General features: G+C 48.9%; 1 non-coding gene across 1 annotated transcript; it reads left to right on the top strand.

The window, feature by feature from the left end:
• The first annotated feature begins 4487 nt into the window (after nucleotides 1-4487).
• On the top strand, nucleotides 4488-4625 carry LOC114806825. The gene has a single exon (XR_003754883.1). It is a non-coding gene; the product is annotated as a small nucleolar RNA SNORA7 (small nucleolar RNA).
• Nucleotides 4626-15705: the final 11080 nt, after the last annotated feature.

Raw genomic sequence — 15705 nt, forward strand, 5'->3', positions numbered from 1 at the left:
CCGCCGCCGCCGCCGCCGCCTGGCGTCACCGCTTCCCGGCGAGGGGCGGGCCGGACGGGGCCGGGGAGAGGGGCGGGCCGGGGAGAGGGGCGGGCCCAGGGCCGGCACCCGGACTGCCCAGGACCCCCCGCCCCACTCGCCTCGACGGCAGCGGGGCCGGAGCCTGGAAGGTCGGGGGTCAGCGAGGCCGGGGGGGCGAAGGGTCGAGAAGCTGGAGGGTCGGGGGTCAGCGGGGCCGGAGGGGCCGAGGGTCGAGGCTGGAGGGTCGGGGATCAAGGGGTCCGGGGAGGCTAAGAGTCGGGGGTCAGCGAGGCCGGAGGGACGAAGGGTCGAGAAGCTGGAGGGTCGGGGGTCAGCGGGGCCAGAGGAGCGAAGGGTCGAGGCTGGAGGGTCTGGGGTCAAGGGGTCCGGGGGGGCTAAGAGTCGAGGGTCAGCGAGGCCGGAGGGGCGAAGGGGCGAGAAGCTGGAGGGTCGGGAGTCAGCGGGGCCAGAGGGGCCGAGGGTCGAGGCTGGAGGGTCTGGGGTCAAGGGGTCCGGGGGGGCTAAGAGTCGAGGGTCAGCGAGGCCGGAAGGGCGAAGGGTCGAGAAGCTGGAGGGTCTGGGGTCAGCGGGGCCAGAGGGGCCGAGGGTCGAGGCTGGAGGGTCGGGGGTCAGCGGGGCCAGAGGGGCCGAGGGTCGAGGCCGGAGGGTCTGGGGTCAAGGGGTCCGGGGGAGCTAAGAGTCGGAGGTCAGCGAGGCCGGAGGGGCGAAGGGTCGAGAACCTGGAGGGTCGGGGGTGAAGGGGTCCGGGGGGGCTAATAATAATGTTAATAATAATGCTGGTATTTGTTAAGCGCTTACTATGTGCAGAGCACTGTTCTAAGCGCTGGGGTAGATACAGGGTAATCAGGTTGTCCCACGTGAGGCTCACAGTTAATCCCCATTTTACAGATGAGGTACCTGAGGCACAGAGAAGTTAAGTGACTTGCCCACAGTCACAGCTGACAAGTGGCAGAGCCGGAATTCGATCCCATGACCTCTGACTCCCAAGTCTGGGCTAAGAGTCGGGGGTCAGCGAGGCCGGAGGGGCAAAGGGTCGGGGGTCAGCAGGGCCGGAGGACCAGAGGGTCGGAGCTCAGGGGAGGCAGAGGGCCGGCAGGGTCGAGGTTCATCGCGGCCAGAGGGTCAGGGATCGGGGGGCCGAGGGGTCAGGGGTCAGCGGGACCACAGGTCTGGGGGCTCAGGGCACAGAGTGGTCGGAGGATCTGGGCGCAGGGGCCATCCTGAGCCTCACTTTCCCATCCTGAACTGCACTCCCCCACCCTGAACCTCATTCTCCCGTCCTGAGCCTCACTTTCTGAGAATCTTGAGGTCTTCCCCCCAACACTTCCCTCAAACCCCCCACCCTCCCCAGGACATGCTGAAGAGGTGAATGGAGCCCACCTGGGAGGGGTCAGTTAAAGGGGGCCACTGTGATCACCCCGGGTCCAGAAGGGGGGATGTAACCTGTACTGGCCCCCCGCATCCTGTCCTGGGGAGGCTGGACCGAGGGCTGCCCACTCCCCCCACCCCCCACCCCGGTCCCTCTCCCACCTCCATCGCCCTTTGCAGGGCAAAAGAAAGGAGGAAAAGCTCGCCATCGGGAAGCTTTCCCCAGCTGGACACAGGGCCATCAGGGACAGGGAACGGAGTTGGGGGTGGGGATGGCTTTTTAGGGGAATTTCCTCACAATGGAGTTCCTTCCCGAGCTCAGAGATAGCAGTTCCCGAAACTAGTTTTTCCTCCAAATCACGTAGGGATGATTGAACAGCACTTTCCATTTCAGAGCCTAGGTTTTTCCGCTACCTCCTGCCCCATCCCACTCCCGACAACGCCTCTCTGACTCACTGCCTCTTCCAGCCTGCCCTTTGCTCCTGGATGGGAGGACGACCCCCAACCTTCATCACATATGGGGAGGCAGATCCAGGGGGTCCCCCGGCCTATCCGACACAGGACCTGATCCCATCTCCAGCTCACTCATTATCTGGCCCGACCTCTGCAGCTTCTCAGCAACCCCGCCGAGTCCTAGATTTAGACACTCCTTCATTCCATCAATTATTCAGTCATGGTCTCGTTTGATCTCCTATTGAGGACAAAACAATAAGCGCCTGCTCTCCAGAAGCTTACAGTCTAACGGGGGCAGATAGCAGTGTTGATTTTTTTCTTTCTTTATGGTATTTGTTCATTCAATCAATCATCTTTATTGAGCTCTTACTCTGTGCAGAGCACTGTACCAAGTGCTTGGGAAAGTACAATACAACAATAAACAGTGACATTCCCTGCCCACAATGAGCTTACAGTCTAGAGGATTAAATGCTTATTATGTGCTTGGCACCATACTTAACCCTAGGGTAGATATAAGATGATCAGGTTGGACACAGTCCAGATCCCACATGGGTTTCACGGTGTTAATCCCCATTTTACAGATGAGATAACCAAGGGATAGAGAAGTTAAGCAACTTGCCCAACGTCACACAGCAAACAAGTGGCAGAACCAGGATTGGAACCCAGATTCTTCTGACTCTCAAGCCAGGGCTCTAGCCATTAGACCACGTTCCTTTTTAAAGCACTGTAGCCTTACAAAAGAAGGAGCAGGTAGTAGCATAATTTTGTTAGGATAAAATAACTGAATAGACAACCGAATGCCCTTTTGAGTCTTAGTACAGTGCACTGCACACAGTAATTGCTTAATAAATGTGACTGATTGATTCTTTCTTTGTATTCACCTGCTAAAGATGGGGCATAAAATTAATAAATACTTCTCCTCACCTATTGACCTACCACCCAGAAGGGTCATAAGGCCCCACTCAATCAATCAAACCATAGGTGGTATTTATTGAGCATTTACTGTGTGCACTGAATTTTAAGGACAGGAGAGAGAACGACGTAATAGATTTGGTAGACATGATCACTGCTTACAAGGAGCTCACAGTCTAGGGGTGGGGACAGACATTAATATAAATAACAGATAGGAGAAGTTTTGAGCTCCATAAGGTAAGTTGCTATTTGAATACAAGGATGGTAGTGGTTGTTTTTTTCTACCAGATTTTGCTGTTGCTTTAAGACAGTTTAATTCCACAAGGAAAGAGTCAGCTCTGCAGCAGCTAGGACTCTCTGTGGGGTGATGTATCTGGCAGTAGATTGGAAGACCCGAGGAGATCTGGAGTCCATCCTTCATTTTCCAAGTTGATTAGATTAAACATTCCCAGGATTTATAGCCCCATCTGCAGAATCTCCAGGGCTGCATTGGATCCTTAAGCTTTCTTCGGGCCACGCTCCCTGCCGGGAGAGATGAAGACTACCTCATAGGAGCGGCAGAAGTGGGCCAGCAAGTCTGGGGGTTCCTGACAGACAGGGAGAGACGGGGAGACGAAAAGTAAGTGAGCCATGATGACGTGGAGTTGGGAAATTCCCAGACTACTTCCAACTCAGACAACTTGATAGGGAACCCCCACACAGAGGGAGGAGAAAACCAAGATCAGTCTCTGGAAAGGAGATAGTGCATCAGTGTGTTCTTCGGCTCATCTGTCCCACCAGGTGTTGAGAGAGGGTGGACCTGGATCCTTGGAGACCGAGCCATTCCCAAGTTTCACCCGGTCACTGAGGAGGGAGGACTTGGAAGTGCATGGGGGTGAGATGGGGGAAGGCCAGAGGGATGATTTCACTACCCGAAACTGTAGGTGAGACTTGTTTTTTTCTGATGGTATTCTTTGAGTGCTTACTCTGTGTCAGGCACTGCTCTAAGCACTGGGGTAGATACAGGCTCATTAAGTTGGACACAGTCCATGCCCCTCATGGGGCTCACAGTCTTAACCCTCATTTTACATATGAGGTAACTGAGGCACAGAGAAGTGAAGTGACTTACCCAAGGTTACACAGCAGACAAGTGACAGAGTCAGGATTAGAACTCAGGTTCTTCTGGCTCCCAGGCCTGTGCTTGATCCACTAGGCCATGGAGTCAATCAACCAATCAATCCAATCAAGAAGCAGCATGGTCTGGTGGGAAAAGCACAGGCCTGAGAGTCAGAGGACATGGGTTCTAATCCTGGGCTCTGCCTCTTGCTTGCAGTCGGACTGTGGGTAAGTCACTTAACCTCCTTTGCCTCAGGTTCATCGTCTGTAAAATGGGAATTAAATACCTTTTCTCCTGGCTACCTACCTACCCCATGTGGGATAAGGACTGTGACCAACTGATAATCTTGCATCTACCCCAGCACTTAGTAAAGAAACTTGGCACTTACCTACCATTATTATGAGTGGTATTTATTGAGTGCTTACTATGTGCAGAGCACTGTACTAAGTGCTTGCTTGGGACAGTTCAATACAATAGAGTTAGTTGACCCGTTCCCTGCCCACAAGGAGCTTACAGTCTAGAGGGGGAGACAGGCATTAAAATACATTATGGCTATGTACAAAACCACAGTGATGGCTGATGGTGGGTTGAATATTAAGGGCTTAAAGGCTACCGACCCCTCTCAGGGTCGCACCTGGAGAGTTTCCAGTCCTCTACCAGTCTCGGCTACGGGAGGGAGAGTCAGGCAGAGGCCTACCCATTCCATTCCTAGCTTGCACAGTGGCTAATGAGCGGAAGACAATCTGCTACAAGTTAAAACTCACCCGTGCTGGGCAGCAGTGGCATAAGAGAGAGTCGAGGGCGGAGACTCAAGTTTACTGCGTGGAAGGAGGCAGTGGTAAACCACTTCCGTATTTTTACCAAGAAAACTACGGATATACTACCAGAATGATTTGCAGATGGAGAGTGGAGCTTCATGGGAGAGATGTGTCAGTGGTATCTCTATGGGTCGGGAACGACTTGACGGCATAAGACAAGACACAGACTACCCATCCAGGTGCAGGTGCGTAGATGCCAAAGAAAGGAGAAGGAATAGGGGAAATGAAGGCTAAATTGGGGAAGGCTTCGTGGAGGCAATAAGATTTTAGTGAGACTCTGAAGGTGAGGAGAGTGACTGTCTGCCAGGTATGAAGTGGGAGGGAGTTTCAGGCCAGAGGGGGAACACAGGCAAGGAATCTGTGACGAGATGGATAAAGTTGTAGTTCAGTGAGTAGGATGCCGTCTCCTCATATGAGATATCTCCATGTTGCCAGGCACCTACTCCTTGTGTGCAATTAGTAATTATAATTATGGTATTTTTTAAGCACTTACTATGTGCCAAGCACTGGAGTAGATACAAGGTAATCAGATTGGACACAGTCTCTGTCCCACTTAGGGCTCTCAGTCTTCATCCCCAGTTAACAGATGAGGGAACTGAGGCACAGATAAGTGACTTGCTCAAGGTCACACAGCAGACAAGTGGAGGAGCTGAGATTAGAACCCATGTTCTCTGACTTCCAAGCCTGTGCATTTGCCAGTAGGCCATCCTGGCCACCAGATTTCTACCCCACTGAAACTTGATTTTAGAGAGCCCCCTGGAGTGGGAGGGCAACCACCAGGCAGTGAAAATGCTTACTGTGTGCACAGAGCACTGTACTAAATGCTAGGAGAGTTGGTAGACACACTCCCTGCTCACCAGAAGCTTACAGTTTAGAGAAAATGATGATGTTGGTGATTTGTCACCAAGCCAAGAGTGTTATCCCAGCTTGCCTTTTAGAGTGATTTTATGCCCATCTTTACTTCTGCCAGCTGCTGGGACATGGAGGGGTCTCGGTTCTAGAGTCCAGGCTCCTTGTCCCTCGGCCATCCAACCTGCCCTCTGCACAGTGACTGTTGCCGTCCCAGCCCCCCGATCAATCCCCAGGTCGGGGAGGGGCAGGAGGAGACTCTCCGGGACCTGCTGCACATTCCTTGGTGGGCTAATTTCCTCTCAGGTCCAGCTGGAACTTGCCAAGATTCCCAGCCCCGGAAATAGGTTTGGACCTCGCCTTTGCTTTGAGTTCAGTGAGGCACCGATCCCAATCCCTGTGCTTCCTGCAAAGACTGCCAAGGACTTTCCAGTGATATTTTCTTAGATGTTCCTCACAAGAACCTGTTGGGCCTCCCTCTTAGACCTTCAGCCCTGGGTGGGATAGGGACTGGGTCCAATCGGATTATCATGTACCTACCCCAGCTCTTAGTTCCATGCTTGGTATCTAGTATGAGTGGAATAAATAGCATAACTACTAAAGTCAAAATTACTGTCCCTCTTTACAATAAGAAAACAGAAGCATAGAGAAGCTGTGTGACTTTCTCAATATCCCAACAAGGTAGTGGGATATTAACACTCTCCGCCCTTGAGTTTCAGTCCTTTCTCACACTTATCCTGGTAAACAGCATGATATACAGGAAGAGTGCAGGCCTGGGAATCAGAGGGCCTGGGTTCTTATTTCAGCTCCGCCACTTTTCTGCTGCATGACCTAGGGCAAGTTACTTCTCAAATACCCGTTCTCCCTTCTACTTAGATTGATTGTGAGCCCATTGTGAGATGGTTTGAGACGGGGACTGTGTCTGACCTGATTAACTTGTATCTATCCCGGTGCCTAGAACTGTGCTTGACATGCATAGTAAGCACTTAAAAATGCCATAAGTATTATTATTATCCTCTTGTCATCTTTCCCCTTCAGTCTTATGTCTTCCTTCAAGGGATGAACATAGGACATTGTACTCTTCCAAGCACTTAGTACAGTGCTCTGCACATAATAAGCACTCAGTACTTATCAGTGGATTGATCGACTGATGAAAGAGAAAACAAAGTAAAAATCCCTTAATCCTTTGGGTTCCAGCCACCTGTCTGTAAGCCCCCACCATTCCTTCCCTTCCTTTTCCCATCTTTTCTTCCCTTCAGAGTCTTAGGATTCCTAACGCCAGAGACTCATTTTTAATGTGCACCCTGCAGCTTAGTGCAACAGCAAGAATTTCAAAACATTGGTCCCAAGCACATTCCACTCCACTCCCTCTAGGTAGGAGGAGCTGCTGGTTGTACTATGTTTCCCCATCCTTGCTAGATTGGGGGCGGGGGAGAGATGTGAGCTAGAGGTCACCCTCTTCTCACCCCACACCCCCAAGTAAACTTTGTCACCAGTGAGCTCTCTGTGGCTGGTGGAGAGAGAGCAGCTCGTAGCCACGAGCACGTACTTTTTGCCAGAAAAATAGATGAATCAGTACAGTAAAGAAGAATTAGATCATTATGTTCAGAGAGAGCTTGGCTACATCCTGCCAGCCATGTTCCCGCTGTGATAAGGAATGCAACAAGCAAGTTGCAACCTCAAGTAAATTGAGAAACAGCATGGCTTAGCAGATAGAGCACGGTCCTGGGAGTCAGTAATCTGTAATAATAATGATAATATAGTCACCTGTAATAATAATAACAATGATATTTATTAAATGTTTACTAAGTGCGAAGCACTGTTTTAAGTGCTGGGGTAGATACAAAGTAATCAGTTTGGACGTCATCCCTGTCCCAAGTGGAGTTTACCATCTGAATCCCATTTTACAGAAGAGGTAACTGAGGCATAGAGAAGTGAAGAAACTGTGCCCAAGGTCACAGAGCAGACAACTGGTGGATCTGGAATTAAAACCCATGACCTTTGAGTCTCATGCCCATGCTTTACTTCATGCCTCTTCTCAAATGAGGATTAAGACTGTGAGTCCCCCATAGGTCATGGACTGTGTCCAACCTGATTAGCTTATATCTATCCCAGTGATTAGTACAGTCCCTGGCATATAGTAAGCTCTTAACAAATGCCATTTTTTTTAAAAAAGGCAAGTGCAATTTGTGGCTAACCGCACCGCGGAATCTTGCATCAACTATTTAGGAGGGTCGACCAGGGTGAATCACTCAGTCAATCTATTGTATTTATTCAGCACTTACTATGTGCAGAGCACTGAACTAAGCCCTTGGGAGAGTACAACATAACAGAGTTGGTAGCCATGTTCTCTGACCACAATGAGCTTACAGTCTAGAGGGGGAGGAAGATATTAACTTAGAGTATGGATATGTACATCAATGCTGTGAGGCTGAGGGAAGGGTGAATAAAGGGTGCAAACTCAAGTACGAGGGTGACACAGAAGGGATTTGGAGAAGAGGAAATGAAGGTTTAGTTGGGGAAGGCCTCTTGGAGGAGATGATCTTAATATAAGGTTTCAAAGACACGGAGAGTGATCATCTGTCGGATATGATGAGGGAGGGAGTTCCTGGTCAGAGGCGGGATGTGGGTGAGAGGTCAGCAGTGAGATAGATGAGATTGAGAGAAAACTGAGGTGAATGTGACTGTTTAATCATCAGGTTACATCCTCTTTACGCTCATTCATTTCTGCAATTCTCACCACACAAAGTGAAGATGGTTATTTCTGGCGAAAGCTTAAAAGCAATGATCTTTCCTCACGAAAATCAACACAATCAGGTCTGAGCTCCCCTCCGCCTCTCCCCTCCCCCCCACCAACCCTCTCCCCTACTTTCCCATCCTTCCTTGCAGTATCCTCAGAGGAGATCTCCTCCCTCCTCGCAAGTGCCACCCCCTCCACCTGCGCCTCGGACCCCATTCCCTCTCACCTTCTTAAAACCATCGCCCCTGCCCTCCTACCTTCCTTAACTTCTATTTTTAACCACTCAATCTCCAATGGCTCCTTCCCCGCTGCCTTCAAACATGCCCACGTCTCCCCCATCCTAAAAAAACCCGCTCTCGACCCCACTTCCCCCTCCAGTTATCACCCTATCTCCCTGCTACCCTTCCTTTCCAAAATCCTAGAACGAGTCGTCTACAATCGATGCTTAGAATTCCTTAACTCCCATTCTCTCCTAGACCCCCTCCAATCTGGCTTCCGTCCCCTCCACTCTACCGAGACTGCTCTCTCTAAGGTAACCCGTGACCTCCTTCTTGCCAAATCCAATGGCTCCTACTCCATTCTGATCCTCCTTGACCTCTCTGCTGCCTTTGACACTGTCGACCATCCCCTCCTCCTCCACACCTTATCTCACCTTGGCTTCACGGACTCTGTCCTCTCCCGGTTCTCCTCTTACCTCTCTGGCCGGTCATTCTCCGTCTCCTTCACTGGCGCCTCCTCCCCCTCCCATCCTTTAACTGTCGGAGTTCCTCAAGGGTCAGTTCTTGGCCCTCTTCTGTTCTCCATTTACACTCACTCCCTCGGTGAACTCATTCGCTCTCACGGCTTTGACTACCATCTCTACGCAGATGACACGCAGATCTACATCTCCGCACCTGTCCTCTCCCCCTCCCTTCAGGCTCGCATCTCCTCCTGCCTCCGGGATGTCTCCACCTGGATGTCGGCCCGCCACCTAAAACTCAACATGAGCAAGACTGAGCTCCTCATCTTCCCTCCCAAACCCGGTCCTCTCCCAGACTTCCTTATCACCGTGGATGGCACGACCATCCTTCCCGTCTCTCGGGCCCGCAATCTCGGTGTCATCCTTGACTCGTCTCTCTCGTTCACCCCACACATCCTATCCATTACCGAGACCTGCCGGTTTCACCTTTACAATATCGCCAAGATCCGCCCTTTCCTCTCCACCCAAACGGCTACCTTACTGCTACGGGCTCTCGTTATATCCCGGCTAGACTACTGTGTCAGCCTTCCCTCTGACCTCCGTTCCTCCTCTCTCGCCCCGCTCCAGTCTATTCTTCACTCTGTTGCCCGGCTCATCTTCCTGCAGAAACGATCTGGGCCTGTCACTCCCCTTCTTAAACAACTCCAGTGGTTGCCTATCGACCTCCGCTCCAAACAAAAACTCCTCACTCTAGGCTTCAAGGCTCTCCATCACCTTGCCCCTTCCTACCTCTCCTCCCTTCTCTCTTTCTACCGCCCACCCCGCACGCTCCGCTCCTCTGCCGCCCACCTCCTCACCGTCCCTCGGTCTCGCCTATCCCGCCGTCGACCCCCGGGTCACGTCCTCCCACGGTCCTGGAACGCCCTCCCTCCTCACCTCCGCCAAACTGATTCTCTTTCCCTCTTCAAAACCCTACTTAAAACTCACCTCCTCCAAGAGGCCTTCCCAGACTGAGCTCCTCTTCTCCCTCTACTCCCTCTACCACCCCCCCCTTCACCTCTCCGCAGCTAAACCCTCTTTTCCCCCCATTTCCCTCTGCTCCTCCCCCTCTCTCTTGCCATCCCCTCAGCACTGTACTCGTCCGCTCAACTGTATATATTTCCATCACCCTATTTATTTTGTTAATGAAATGTACATTGCCTTGATTCTATTTAGTTACCATTGTTTTTTTACGAGATGTTCTTCCCCTCGACTCTATTTATTGCCATTGTTCTTGTCTGTCCGTCTCCCCCGATTAGACCGTAAGCCCGTCAAATGGCAGGGACTGTCTCTATCTGTTGCCGACTTGTTCATTCCAAGCGTTTAGTACAGTGCTCGGCACATAGTAAGCGCTCAATAAATACTATTGAATGATCTGAGCTCTGGAGAGAGCGGGGTGTCAGATTTTCAATATCCACACTAGATCGGAGCAACTAATGAGTGATTCTAGCCCAAAATGCACATTTAAGGGATTGTGATATTTGGAATGAGATAATTAAAATTCTCTAGGGCTGGATTCCAAAAAACCCCTCACACAGTAGTTTATTTGCAGATCAGCAAAAATCTTTCATCCTCTTTCTGACTGCATTTCCTGGTTTAGTACTGGGTAGAGGTCAAGCTGCCAAGATAGGAGCAGTAAAATCAGCAATACAATTGCATAAATCCTCACACTGCAAAAAAACTCCAGAGTGGAAGTTTAATGCAACAGAGCAACCTTTGCAAATAGTCACAAGCTCACAAGCCCAGACCAATAGCACTTTACGGTGGACTGGTGGAATGTTGGAGCTATTTATTTCCTACACGAATGAGGGTGAAAATGAGCTGGGATTTAGGTTTTTTCTATTTTGCTTTTACGGAATTTGTAAGCACTTACTATGTACCAGGCACTGTTCTAAGAGCTGGGGAGATACAAGGTAATCGGGGGGCATAGTAAATCGGGGGGCATAGTCTTAATGCCCATTTTACAGATGAGATAAATGAGGTACAGAGAAGTGGTGACTCGCCCATAGTCACGCAGTAGACAAGTGGCGGAATATGGATTAGAACCCAGGACCCTCTAACTCCGAAACCTGTGGTCGGTCCACGAGGCTATGCTGCTTCTCAAGTTTTTTATAACTTTTGCAAGGCTGCTGGAGGTTTGTAAATTTTTGTGATTGTCCCACTGCTGATTTTGCAAAATATGAGACACAATCAATGGTATTTATTGAGCACTTACTATGTTTAGAACACTGTACAACTGGGAGAGTACAATTCCACAGAATGAGTGGAAATGCTTCCTGCCCAAAATGAGTTTACAGTCTAGAGGGGGAGACAGTCATTAATAAAAATAATTTATAATATATAATATAAAGATAGGTACATAAGTGCTGTGGGGCTGGAGACAGGATGAATATCAAATGTCCAAAGGTCACAGATCAAGTTAGAGACGATGCAGAAGAGAGAGAGCCAGGGGAAGAAAGGGCTTAATTGGGGAAGGTCTCTTGAAGGACATGTGACCTCAACAGTGCTTGAAGGTGGAGAAGGCGGTGATCTGATGTATGTGGAGTGGGAGGAAGTTCTAGGCTAAGGGGAGGATGTGGGAAAGAGGTCAGTGGTGAGACAGAGGAGATCAGGGCACAGTAAGTAAATTGGAGTTAGAGAAGCAGAGGGTGGTTGCTGGCCTGGAGATTAGTGAGGAGAGGCAGGAGGTGTCCAGGTGATTGAGTGGCAAGAAGTTTCTGTTTGGTGAGGTGGTGGATGGACAGCCACTGGAGGTTCTTAAGGAATGGGGAGACACTGCCTGAACATTTTTTGTTGAAAAATGATCTGTGTAGCAGAGTGAAGTATGACTGAAGTGAGGAGAGACAGCAGGTAGGGAATTCAGTGAGGAGGCTGGTGCAATAGTCAAAATGGTGCGGGATTAAGTCCTCGGATCAACCTGGTAGCCTTTTGGATGGAGAGGAAAGGGTGTTTTTAGCAGCAGCACTGCCCAGTGGAAAGGGCGTGGGCTTGGGAGTCAGAGGGACCTGGATTCTAATCCCAGATGCACCATTTACCTGCTGTGTGACTATGAGCAAGTCACTTAACTTCTCTGTGCCTCAGTTACGTGTAGTCTCATTGTGGACAGGAAATGTGTCTATTTTGTTATATTGTACTGTCCCAAGCGCTTAAAAAAGTGCTCTGCACACACTAAGTGCTTGGTAAATACAATTCACTGACTGATTGTGATCCCCATGCGGAACATGGACTTAGGATGAACCTAATTATCTTGTATCTAGCCCAGCACTTAGTACAGTGCCTGGCAATCAAGTAATCAATCACTTTTATCGAGTGCTTACTATGATGATGATGGTGGTATTTGTTAAGCACTCACTATGTGCCAGGCACCATACTAAGAGCTGGGACAGATACAAGGAGTAAGGTTGCCTCCCATCAGGCTCACGGTCTTAATCTCCATTTTACAGATGAGGTAACTGAGGTACAGAGAAGTGAAATGACTTGCCCAAAGTCACACAGCTGACAAGTGGCAGAGCCTGGATATGTGCTATGTTATGTGCACATAGCACATGTGCACTATACTGTAGTAAGTGCTTGGGAGAGTACAATACCACAGTTAGCTGACACATTCCCTGCCCAAAATGCACTTACGGTCTAGAGGGATGCAAAGTAAGAGCGTAACAAATACCATTTAAAATAAAAAAACAAAAACAAACATAGGGGATCCTTAAGGGAGTATATCTATCCTCCAATATTTCCAGTATCTTGCAAGATCAAAGGAATTCCAGTGTTTTGCCGCGAGGAAAGAACCTTATGCATTCTTCAATTTCCTCTCAGTAGTTAGTGCTAGACAGTTTGGGGACTTAGGAGGCAGGGTGAAATATGGTGGCTTTCATTTAATTGTATTTACTGAGCACTTACTGCATCTCAAGCACTGTACTAAGTGCTTGTCTCATCTTGTCTTATGCTGTCAAGTCATCACTGACGCATAGCGACAGCATACACACATCTCCCTGAGAACGCCCCACCTCCATCTGCAATCGTTTTGGTAGTGTATCCACAGAGTTTTCTTGGTAAAAATATGCAAGTGGCTTACCGTTGCCTCCTTCTACACAGTTAACTTGAGCCTCCACCCTCGACTCTCTCCCATGCTGCAGCACAGCTGAGTTTTCACTTGTAGCAGATTGCCATCCACTCGCTAGCCATTGTCCAAACTGGGAATGGAATGGGTAGGCCTCTACTTGACTCTCCCCTCCCATAGCCGAGACTGGTAGAGGACTGGAAACTCTCCAGTTGTGCCTCTGAGAGGCTACTAAGTGCTCGGGAGAGTAAAATACAACAATAAATGGACACATTCCTTATACCCAAAGAGCTTACCGAGCCTCCTCGTCTCCACGTCTGAAATGCCTCATCATTGGTAACATTTAGTATCCAGAGGGCAACAGTCCATAACAAGCACTTGAGTACATCCATCAGAAGAAAAGACACAATTTATGCCCTCAAGGAACTTGCAGTCCAATGCAAGAGGAAGTGGATGTAAATCGTCAAACATACGATAAATAAAAATATTACATAGTCTTAATCCCCATTTTACAGATGAGGTAACTGAGGCACTAAGTGAAGTGACTTGCCCAAGGTCACAAACTGCAGACAAGTGGCAGAACTGGAATTAGAACCCAGGTCCTTCTGACTTCAGGTTCATGCTCCTCTATCCACTAAGTCCTGCTGCTTTGATGCTGTTATTCTTCCCAGCTCTGCCTCAGCTTTATGAAATTAACCGTGCAGTACTTCGTTTTTGTGGACTTTTGCAATTTTACAGTATTTAATAATATTCCTCTAGACTGAAGCTCACTGTGGGCAGGGAATTTGTCTATCAATTCTGTTGTGTTTTATTCTTCCAAGTGCTTAGTACATTGTTGTGTGCACAGTAAACACTAAATGAATGCCATTGATTGACTGATCGATTGATTAGGAAGCAGCAGTGGATAGAACACTGGCCTTGAAGTCAGAAGGGCCTGGGTTCTAATCTCAGGTCTGCCACTTGTCTACTATGTGTCCTTGGCCAAGTCACTTCAATTCTTTTTACCTCAGTTACCTCATCTGTAGAATGGGGATTGAGACTGTGAGCCCCATGTGGGACAGGGGCCGTGTCCAAGTCAATTTGCTTGTATCCACCCCAGCGCTTAGTACAGTGCCTGGCACATAGTAAGCCCTTAAGAAATACCATTATTATTGATACTGTGGCCAGAGGCTTAAGCCTTCTGTTAGTATCGGACACAGCAATAATATAGGAATTTGTATCAAAAAGCATTATTCATAATAGTGTCTTTCAACCACTAGCTCCCCTGCATCCAAATTAATTGCCACTGAAATGATGGTTACTCTACAGATGACTTTCTTATAGGAGCCCAACTCCACATCAGAGGACAGCCCCTTGAACTCCCATTTATTACCCTTTTTGGCGGGTTCCTAGGCAGCAACTGTGAATGTAAGTACAAACTGCCCAGCCCCATCTAGGAACTATGTAGTTAATAACATCAGCGGTGCTCTCCGGCTGTTTAAAGGTGTGGAGGCATTACAAGCTGATGAACTCATTCAGCGTTCGCCCAAGTGGCTATTTCCAGAGGAACCTCCTGGCCCCTTCCTCTTCATGGAATTTCTGGGTACAGTGTTACACTTTCTGTACAGTCTTGACCAGGCGATACACATTCTAGTCAAGGAGATTTCCTCTGGGTAACAGCCAGGGGCCATGGCTAGAAGGTCGGTGTTTCTCATTAGCTCTTCAGTTCCCTAGTATTCAATTTATTTTTTGCTCTTTGTCAGCACAGTAAGCCTTAGTTTTTTCATTACAGTGAACCCATCGTTGGGTAGGGATTACCTCTATCTGTTGCCGAATTGTACATTCCAAGCGCTTAGTACAGCGCTTTGCACACAGTAAGCACTCAATAAATACGATTGAATGAATTACAGTATTCATCAAGTGCTCTTTAAAGATAATTAATAGTTGTGATATTTGTTGTGCGCGTACTATGTGCTAAAAACTGTGCTAAGAGCTGGGGTCGTTACATGCTATTCAGATTGGGCAAAGTCCCTGTCTCACATTGGGCTCAGATTCTAAGAGCTATGAGAGCAAGTGTCTTATTCCTATTGTTCAGAGGAGGTAAATGAGGTCCAGGGAGATTAGGTGGTTTGCTCAAGGTCACACAGCAGGCCAGTGGCCAAGCTGGGTTTGGAACCCAGGCCTCTTGACTCCCATCCTCTGCATTTTTCACTAGATCATGCTGTCCTTTTCACATGTCTGTATAAGCCACACTCAACTTCTATACCTATGGAGCTTCTGAATCTAAATTTAGAACAATGCCCTGGGAGTAAGACCTGGGTTCTAATCCCAGCGCCGCTACTCATCTGCTGTGAGACCTTGGGCAAGTTACTTAACTTCTCTGTGCCTCAGTTACCTTGACTATAAAATGGGGACTAAGACTATGAGCCCTACTGGGACAGGTACTGTGTCCAAACTGATTTTCTTGTGCCCCAGCAGTTAGTATAGTGCTTAGCACATAGTAATAATAATGTTGGTATTTGTTAAGCGCTTACTATGTGCAGAGCACTGTTCTGAGCGCTGGGGTAGATACAGGATAATCAGGTTGTCCCACGTGAGGCTCACAGTCCCCATTTTACAGATGAGGGAACTGAGGCACAGAGAAGCACTTAGCAAATGCCATTTAAGGAAAAC

The sequence above is a fragment of the Ornithorhynchus anatinus genome, chromosome X1 (assembly GCF_004115215.2).
Source record: "Ornithorhynchus anatinus isolate Pmale09 chromosome X1, mOrnAna1.pri.v4, whole genome shotgun sequence".
In the NCBI taxonomy this organism is placed as follows: domain Eukaryota; kingdom Metazoa; phylum Chordata; class Mammalia; order Monotremata; family Ornithorhynchidae; genus Ornithorhynchus; species Ornithorhynchus anatinus.